Source organism: Galeopterus variegatus, unplaced genomic scaffold (assembly GCF_000696425.1).
Source record: "Galeopterus variegatus unplaced genomic scaffold, G_variegatus-3.0.2 Scaffold6586, whole genome shotgun sequence".
Classification (NCBI taxonomy): Eukaryota; Metazoa; Chordata; class Mammalia; order Dermoptera; family Cynocephalidae; genus Galeopterus; species Galeopterus variegatus.
In genome coordinates, this window is record NW_007732697.1 from 74,838 (window position 1) to 83,621 (window position 8,784).

General features: G+C 36.7%; 1 pseudogene; it reads right to left on the reverse strand.

The window, feature by feature from the left end:
- LOC103606440 overlaps window positions 1-4,286 on the reverse strand; it is a 23,745-nt pseudogene extending 19,459 nt beyond the window's left edge.
- Between the last annotated feature and the right edge of the window lie 4,498 nt (window positions 4,287-8,784).

Consider the following 8,784-nt stretch of genomic DNA (forward strand, 5'->3'; position numbering starts at 1 on the left):
TATTTGTGGGAGCTAAAAATAAATAAGCAAACAAACAAACAATGGGGGGGAGGGAAGAAGACACAACAATTACAATTCCTTGAAGTTGATATGACAAACAAACAGAGAGGACATTGTTGGGAGGGAGCGGGGAGAGGGAGAAAGGGAGGTTTTGGTAACTGGCCACAATAATCAACCACATTGTATATTGACAAAATAAAATAAAATTAAAAAAAGAAAATCAGCGACTTCAATCTTGAGGTAACAAATGCAAATTTCCACTATAATGAGATATTTTTTACCTTTCTTATAGACAAATTAAAAACAGTTTGATTTTGGTAACACTGTGTGTTATCAAGGAGTATTCCTGGTGCTACTTCTCACTTTTATGATGTCTGTAAAATTTAACAATATCTATCAAAATTTATACTGCTCTATGTCTTGACTCAGAAAATCTAGTAACCTGGCCTTCAGAAATACTCACGGAGATCAGAAAATGTATCTACAAGGATATTCCTTGTACTACTGTTTCTAGTCTTTTGCAACTGCAAACAATTTAACTGTTCAACAGGGGACTAGTTAATTATATTATGGCATATCCATATAGTTAGATACTATGCAGTTGTAAAAAAGTCCCATAGTCAATGGAGAACTACTTAAATATATTATGGCATGTCCCTACAATTAAATACTTTGCAGTTGCAAAAATGAACAAGGCAGCTCTGAGTGTACAAACATAGAATCACTTCTAAAATGTGATTTAAGTAGAAACCCAAGATGCTGAACAGTGAATCCTCACTGACACATACACACATGCACGCATGTATGTGGGCTATCTCTGATAGGAGAAGAATCTGATTAATTGGCGACTGCCTCTATAGAAGAAGACTAGGAGACAGGGTAGGAGAAAATTATTTTTACTTATCTCTTTGGTACCTTTTAAAAATTTGTACAATTTTCCTTAGTTTAAAGTGGAAAGAAAGGATAAAAAGCCAAAGATCTCTTTTAAAGAAAAGTATTTGTTTTATAAGATCAGATTTTCAGGGCTGCTGAGCCCGTGGCGCACTCGGGAGAGTGCGGCGCTGGGAGCGCAGCAGTGCTCCTGCCGTGGGTTTCGATCCTATATAGGGATGGCCGGTGCGATGCGCTCACCAGCTGAGCATGGTGCGGCAGGTCACAAAAAGGACAAAAAAAAAAGATCAGATTTTCATGTGTGAGGGAATGGAGTATACTTATATATACACATCATTCTAGTACATCAATAGAGAAATTAGAAATAAGAACAGAAACAGCTCTAGTCCTGGTTCCATTGTATTCTGACCATCATTGTTTCTGATGAGAAATCAGTTTTAATTCTAATCACGCCTGTATGCGTATTTCCTATGGTTACTTTTGGGATCAATTCTTTACCTTTGCTTTCAGCAGTTCGATTATGATGTGATTTTCTTTGTATTTATCCTGCTTCAGATTTGCGGTGCTTCCTGGCTTTATGGGTTGAAGCATTTTCTTAGTTTGGAAAGTTCTCATTCATTATCTCTTCAAATAATTCTGTCCAATTCACTCTTCCCCTTTCTGGGACTCCCATTATCTATACATATCAGAATGGCCCACCAGTCGCATATGCACGCTTTCTCTCTTCTGTCTCTATCGCTATCTCTACTCTTTTTTTATCTTAGTTTTTTCAGTTTTGATGCTGTTTATTAGTCGATTTTGAAGTTCACTGATCATTTCTTCTGCTGTGTCCATCTAATTTACTATAACGTTTTAATTTCTAATGCTGTGTTTTTAAATTTCTTTCACGTTCTCTTGATACTTTTTTTATAGTTTCCATTTTTCTGCTTAAATTTCACATCTCTTCATGATATTATTCCCCTTTTCTACTAGATTCTTTAGCATTTTTGTCACAGTTGTTTAAATGTCCCTGTCTGGAAATTCTGTCTGGGTCATCTTTAGTTTTGCTTCTATTAATTGTTTCCTTCCTTAACCATGGGCCACATTGTATTGCTTTTTCTTTTTCCTGTGATTGTTGAAAAAAACCTGTGCACCAAACATTTTGTATAAAAGTATGACAGAGATGGAAGCAAATGATTTTTATCTCCAGAAAGGGGCATGTCCCTTGAGACCAATAAAGTGAACACTTAATCAATATGCTCTGTTGTTAACCTGGGTCTTGAAGTTGCTGCAGCTTTTTGGTCTGTGGTTTGATTCAGTTCACTGCTGGCTTCAACCCTTTGAAGGCAGGATTGGGACTTTCCCTCCAGCAGAGTCTGGGATCTGAGCACTCAAGATTCCAGGTGTCTGCCTCTGTTTAACAATCAAATGAGTTACTTCCCAACTGTGGGAACTCTTTGGGTCACTGTGGAGATCTGTTTGCCCTCAGTCCTGACCCCTGCTTTCTGTGTCTTGAGAGATCTCATTGCAAGGATGGTCAGGACTGCCTTACTCTCTGTGATGGTGGAATTGCATTGGAAGAGTTTCTCTTGGCTCTTCTGTCCTGCCTTAGACTTCTGTAGGTGCAAGCATAGAGTGCCTGGGAATTTTCTCTCAGCTCTCTTAACTCCCCTGTTCTGTTTTTGCAGCAGTATTCTAGGCACTTGGTGAATACCAGTAGCAAATAGTTCAGTGTAGTGCAGTCTGACTGTTTCTGGAGCTCCTCTGGATTATAATCTGCTATGTCAACCTAACACGTTGCCTTGAAAAGTTTGTTGAAAGTTAGCTTGGTTTCTTGTGAGCCTTCTATGCGGATTTCTCTTCCTTCCACCCATTTTGTTTCAGGCAGAGATGAAAGCGCTATGGCTCTCTTTTGTCTTATCATTTCTGGCATTTAGTTCAGTGGTTGGCAAACTTTTTCTGTAATGGGTCACATAGTAAATATTCTAGGTTTTGTGGGCCAAAAGGACAAATTGAGCAACTGTTCTCACTGAATAGTCTTTTTCACATTTTATATTTAAAAATGTAAAAATCATTCTTAGCTTCAGGGACAAACAAAAATGCATCATCTAGATTTGGCCCACAGGCCATAGTTTTGTTCAGTTAGGTTTTTTGTGTCCTCACTGATAGATTTTTTAAAATCTATGATTAGGTCAACTTTTCAGCTTCTTCCTTTTGGTATGATGAAAGTAACAGTATCTTGTGATTTTCTATATGCAAACAAGAGGTTGGAGTTGGAGTATGCCAACGTCAGTCTTCTGCTGGTGCTGTATTAAACTTCTCCTGTCTAGTCCACTGAGATTTTTATCAATCTTTCAACACTATATTCAATCTTTTTCCTGGAAAAACTAGTTTATAGATAATAGCAAGGAACATCTATTGCATTGTGCTTTAATATTTCAGATCTCTGAGGACTCCCTTAGTATTCCTTTAGAAAGTCTTATAAAATTTGTCCTCTATTTGATTGAAGCAGAGCGAGGAGATTATTGAACTTCTGGTTTCTCCTTCTCTGTATAACCTGGGTTTCTCCAGGCCTGAACAGCTTATAAATACACATGGGTCTCCATGAACAGTAATATAATTTCCACCGGTTCTTGTTTTCATCATTCACGCAAGGCTTCAATCCAGCATAAAAAATCCTCCTTCTACTCTATTTGCTATCTATTGCTGCATAAAAAAGCAGCCTAACATTTAGTGACTTAAAAAACCAATTTACTATTTCTCATAATTCTGCATTGATTGGGTAGTTCTTCTGTTTCTCCTGCCTAGGCTTACCCATGTGTTTGTATTTAGCAGGTGGGTCAGCTGAGGAGTAAATAGTCCTGGATCACCTCGCTCACAATTCTAGTGCCTTAGCTGGAATAGTTGGGATGCCTGACCCAATCTCTTTCTCTGTCATCCATTTTCCACATGATGTCTCATTTTTTGGTAGGTAGACAGGGCTTCTTTTACATTGTGGTGGAAGCATTCCAAGAGAATGAAGGTGAAAGCTACAAAATCTGTGGATTTGGGGCTCTATAACTTGCCTGGCATTACTTCTGCCACATTCTTCCAGTTGAAGCACATTACAATGCCAGTCCAGATTCAATGTGTGGGAAAATAGACTGCTACTCTTGCTGGGAGGAAGCACAAAAATTTTGTGGCCATAACTTACCACATACAGTCTCAAGTGTTTTTTGGAGTCCTTACCTTTTTCAACAAAGTACCACCCCTTCCAGCAGACACTGGTATTTTTTTTAAGGCATAATAGTCATTCTCCATTAAGCTACCTTCTGGACACCCAATTGCCACTGCTGAAGTTGCTGCCACCACTGGTGCCAAAAGCAGGCACCATCATCATGCAAGCAACCCACCACCACTGGAGTCACCACTGCCATGTTGGCGACCCATCAAAGCCACCACCATAGCTAGTGATGGTCCATTACCACAGCAACAGCCACAGCAGCCAGTACCCCTATGGAGGTGATCCACAGACCACTCGACTGCATAGTCAGAAGGGGGGTCATCAGTGGAGTCCAGGGAAGAAGAGTAATAGAAGAAGCAACCGCTCTACTAGATGACCATACACCAACATAGAGATACTAGAAATATGAAAAAAAAAAACAAGACAATATGCGTCTACCAAAGGAATACAATAAATCTCATGAACCAGGCTTCATAGAGCAGGAAACCCTGGAAATGAGCAAAAAGGAATTCTGAGTAAAAATCTTAAGGATATTCATTGAGATACAAGAACACACAGTGAAATGACATGCTGAACTGAGCAAAAACACCAAGGATATGAAGGAGGAAATTTACAAAGAGATCAACATTTACAAAACAATATAGCAGAACTCATGGAACTGAAGGAATCAGTCAACAAAATAAACACAACTGAGAGCTTAAGCAGCAGGCTAAAGAAAGCAGAAGAATGAATTTCTGATCTTGAAGACAGTCTCTTTGAAATAACTCAGGCAGATAAAAAAAATCTAAAAAATGAAGAAAACCTAAGAGAGATAGCAGACAACCTTAAGCACACAAACAGCTGACTCATGGGTATTCCTGAAGGGGAGGACTAAGGAAAAGGCATTGAGAACATATTCAATGAAATAATAGTGGAAAATATCCCAGGTTTAGGGAGACATACAGACCTTCAGATCCAGGGGGCTGAAAGATCCCCAAACATATTCAATCCAAAAAGGTCCTCTCCAAAGCGCATTATAGTCAAACTGGCAAAAATCAAAGGCAAAGGGAGAATCCTTAAAATAGCAAGAGAAAAGTATCAAGTCACCTATAAGAGACTCCCCATCAGACTAACAGCAGATTTCTCAACAGAAACTGTACATGCCAGAAGAGAATAGGATATATTCTCTATATATACTATATATTCTATATAGTACTATATATATATACTATATATACTATATATTCTCTATATATACTATATATTCTCTATAAATACTATAAGGAAAAAAAAAAAAAACCCTGCCAGCCAAGAATACTATACCCAGCAAGGCTATCCTTATACTATATATTCTCTATATATACTATATATTCTCTATAAATACTATAAGGAAAAAAAAAAAAAACCCTGCCAGCCAAGAATACTATACCCAGCAAGGCTATCCTTCAGAAATGAAAGAGAAATAGTGTATTTCCCAGGTGAACAAAAGCTACAAGAGTTACCACCACATGACCAACAATACAAGGAATCCTCACAGGAGTCCTGAATCTGGAATCCAAAAAATAATAATCACTACCATGCATAAACAAGAAAGAACAAAACCACTGGTAGAACAAAAATGCAAATGAGAAGGAGAAAGAAACCGTATCTTACCACCTCCAAAACCGACAAACGCTGAAGACAAACAATAAAAGGGAAAGAAAGAAACAAAAGATATTTAAAACATCCAAATGAAAATTGATAAAATGCCAGAAGTAAGACAATACCTTTCAGTAACAACCCTAAATGTAAATGGATTAATTCCCCACTCAAAAGACACAGACTGGATGATTGGATTAAAAATCTAGACCCAACTATATGTTGTCTTCGAGAGATTCACATCATTTGTAAAGACACATATAGACTAAAAGTGAAGAGATGGAAAAAGATATACCACACAAATGCAAATCAAAAATGAGCAGGTGTAGTTATTCTTAGATAAAATAGACTTTCACACAAAAAGTATAAAAAGAGGCAAGGAAGGCCCCTACATAATGATAAAGGGATCTGCCTAGCAAGAAGACATAACAATCATACATTTGTATGCACCCAACATTGGAGCACCCAGATATATAAAGCAAGCAGTATTAGACCTAAGGAAAGAGATAAACCTAAATAAGGTAATAGCTGGGGTCTGAACAACCGTCTCTCAACATTGGACAGATAATCTAGGCAAAATAACAACAGAAAAAACACAGGATTTAAACCACACTTTAAACCAATTGTACTTGGCAGATATCTACAGAACATTTTATCCAACAACTGCAGAATATACATTGTTCTCATCAGCACACAGAACATTCTCCAGGATAGACTATATGTTAGGTCAAAAATCAAGCCTCAACAAATTTTTAAAATTTGAAATCTTTTCAAGTATCTTCTCAGACCAAAACAGATTAAAACTAGAAATCGATAACAAGCAAAACTCAGGAAACTATACAAACACATGGAAATTCAACATGCTCTTGAACAACATATGGGTCCAAGAAGAAATTAAATAATAAATCAAAAATTTCTCAAAACTAATGAAAATAAAGACACATCATACCAAAGCCTGTGGCATGCTGCAAAAGGAATTCTAAGAGGGAATTTACTTGCAACTAATGCTTACATCAAAATAATAGGTAGATTTCACATAAGCAACCTAATGCTACACCTCAAAGAACTAAACAATCCACTCTCAAAATTAGTAGATGGAAAAAATAATTAAGATCAGAGCAGAACTCAATACAATGGAAAGCCCCAAAATGATACAAAAGATCAAGGAAATGAAAAGTTGGTTTTTCTAGAAGATAAACAAAATAGACAAACTATTATCTAGGCTAACTAATTTTTTAAAAAATTAGAAAAAAAGAAGAGAGAAGAACCAAATAACAAAAATCAGAAACAAAAAAGGAAACATTACAACTAGTAGCACAGAAACACAAAGAATCATTAGAGACTAGTATAAACAACTATACACCAACAAATTTGAAAACCTGGAGGAAATGGATTAATTTCAGGACACATACAAATTACCAAGTTTGAACCAAGAAGAAATAGAAAGCCTGAACAGATTAATAACAAGCAATGAGCTTGAAGCACTAGTCAGCAGTCTCCCAACAAAGAAAGGCCCAGGACTGGATGGCTTTACTGTTGAATTCTAACACTTTTAAAGAGGAATTAATACCAATTCTCTTCAAACTATTCCAAAAAATTGAAACAGAGGCCATTCTCCCAGACTCATACTATAAGGCCCACATCACCCTGTTACCAAAATTAGACAAAGAAACAACAAAAAAAGAAAACTATAGGTAAATATCTTTGATGAATGTAGACACAAAAATCCTCAATAAAACATTAGCAAACAGAATATAGCAACACATCAGAAAAATTATACACCATGATCAAGTGGGATTCATCTCAGTGATGCAAGGATGGTTTAGCATATGCAAGTCAATAAATGTGATACACCACATCAACAAAATCCAGGACAAACGATTATCTCAAAAGATACAGCAAAAGCATTAGACAAAATTCAACATGGCTTCATGATAAAGATTCTTAGCAAATTAGATTCAGAAGGAAAATATCTCAGTACAGTACAAGCCATATATGACAAACCCACCACTAATACCCTGAATGAGGAAAGGCTGAAAGCTTTTCTCTTAAGGATGGGAACAAGACAACGATGCCTGTTCTCACCACTCCTATTTAACATAATATTGGAAGTACTAGCTAGAACAATCAGGCAAAAGAAAGCAATAAAGGGCATCCAGATAGGAAAAGACAAAGCCAAATTGTCCCTGTTCACAGATGACATGATCCTATATATAGAAATGCCTAAAGTTCCTATGAAAAAACTCTTAGAGTTGATAAGTGATTTCAGTATAGTTGCAGGATACACAATCAAAATGTAAAAATTGGTAGCATTTGTATACTGCAATAAGAAACCAGCAGAAAAAGAAATTAAGAAAGCTAGCCCATTTACAAGAGTCACAAACAAAAAAATTTTCTAGGAATAAATTTAACCAAAGAGGTGAAAGATGTTTACGATGAGAACTGCAGATCACTGTGGAAGGAGATTAAAGAGAACACAAAAAGATGGAAAGACATTCCATGCTCTTGGACTGGAAGAATTAACATTGTGAAATATCCATACTACTGAAGTCAATATACAGACTCAATGCAATCCCCATCAAAATACAAATGACCTTCTCCCCAGAAATAATAAAAACACTCCTAACATTCATATAGAATGAGAAAAGACCCCAAATAGCCAAAGCAATCTTGAGCAAAAGAAAAAATAAACCCAGAGGCATAACATCACCTGACTTCAAGTTACACTACAAAGCTATAATAACCAAAACAGCATGGTACTGGCATGAAAACAGACACTTAGACCAACAGAAAAGAACAAAGAACCCAGAAACTTACAGCCAACTAGTGTTTGACAAAGGTACCAAGAACATACACTGGGGAAATGACTGCCTCTTCAATAAATGATTCTGGGAAAACTGGACATCCATATGTAGAAGAATGAAACTAGACCTGTACCTCTTGCCATATACTGAAACCAACTCAAAATGGATTAAAGACTTAAACATAAGACCTCCAACTATAAAACTTCTAAGAGAAAACATATGGGAAATACTTCAGGAAGTAGGACTCTGCAAAGACTATATGAATATGAC